Raw genomic sequence first — 1,657 nt, 5'->3', positions numbered from 1 at the left:
CCACTTTGTTAGTGTTTTCTGTTTGATTTTTTCTACCATCACTGCTACAAATCTTCTTTTCCTCACATGCTATTTCCGCAAAAACAAATGCAGTGCTCTTTTTATGGTTCAAATTTCCTTACCTTGTTGTGCTGCATGTGCCCATCTTATGTGGTCTGTAACACCAAATTGACGTGCTCTATCTGCAATCTGTGAAGCTTGCCATGAGAGGTTTGCCGGGGTAGCGGCACCGTAATAACCTGTAAGCATGGTAGTAGTTGGTCAATGCATGGCAACTGCAGTTTGTCCTTGCATGGCAACTGTAGTTGTCCTAGCATGGCAACTGTAGTTGTCCAAGCATGGCAATTGTAGTTGTCCAGGCAATGGCAACTTCAGTTGTTCAGTCATGGCAACTGCGGTTGCCTAGTAATGGCAACTGCAGTTATTTAGTCATGGCAATTGCAATTGTCCATCCATGGCAACTGCAGTTGTCAACTATGCACCTTCTGCTAATTCACCGTACGCAACTTCACTTTTTATGGACTCACCTGTGTATGACGTCGATGGCGGGTACATGGGTGCCGCCTGATGCCACGTGCTGCATGAAGGTTCTGCATTTTTTCCTGACATAACTCGTGAGTCTTTTACCATCCTTTGCAAGTTTATTTTTCATGTCCACACCACTATGTTTCTTTTTCGTATGCGTTACCTTGATTTGCCACATTAGCTAGTTGAAGTTGGCTACCCGTACATTTGTCAGTGTTAGCGCCCTGTGACTGAACTTTCTATGGTGCCCCGCTGAGTGTGTTTTGGTCATAAGAACCTGCGAAAAATGATAGTGTAGAACATAAGTAGATTGTCATCTTCATTGTTGCGAACATGGCAAATGTTCTTTTCTTTGTTATCATGCATCATACCAATGCCTGCGTACTGTTTTAGTAGTGGAAGCAAAGGCCCTCCAGAAATGAGTTGACTGTACTTTGCTGCATCCCAAGGGGGCGTTTCTGGCCTTTGAGAACCCCAAGGATCAGCGCCATCTTCGTGATTCATTCTTTCCGCGTCTCGTTTCTGCCAATGTGTTCTCAATCACTGCATGAACAAGAACGCATCAACAATCCACAAAAAATGTATTCTTCTGCTGCTTGCACGTAGAATATAACACATCAGTGTTATCACATTTTCATGCATAGGCAACCAACATATCATGGCAAGTAGGACATGCACATCCATTCTCTTTTCTAAAATCTGGGTGCTAGCTATCCGTTCGACTCGATGGCATCAGCCACTACAATAGGATGGCAAGCAACAGATTAACATTGTGGCAGCTAACGACAATGATAGGTGGCAACTGACGGTAGACACCAGTGGCAATTAATTTTCGCACCCCCTTTATTCCAAATTTCTCATTTCTCTCCCTTTTTAGGGATTCCTACGCATCCATTCATTACCAACTACTTGCATCAAGCGAACTGAGAACTTAAGCTTATCTCTAGCGTAGTACATGGCAGATCTAGTGTATTCTTCTTGGCAACTGCGAAGACACACAAAACCATGTAGTGTTTTATCCCTATAGCATGGATCCAGTCACCACCTTCGTCGGTAAATTTGCAATTTTCTACCCAAAAGAAGGATGAGAAGCAGTAGGAGATCGGGAGATTCACCTGCTTTTAGCTGGTCG

This window comes from Triticum dicoccoides, chromosome 3B, assembly GCF_002162155.2.
Source record: "Triticum dicoccoides isolate Atlit2015 ecotype Zavitan chromosome 3B, WEW_v2.0, whole genome shotgun sequence".
Lineage (NCBI taxonomy): Eukaryota > Viridiplantae > Streptophyta > Magnoliopsida > Poales > Poaceae > Triticum > Triticum dicoccoides.
This window is presented reverse-complemented; position numbering follows the sequence as displayed.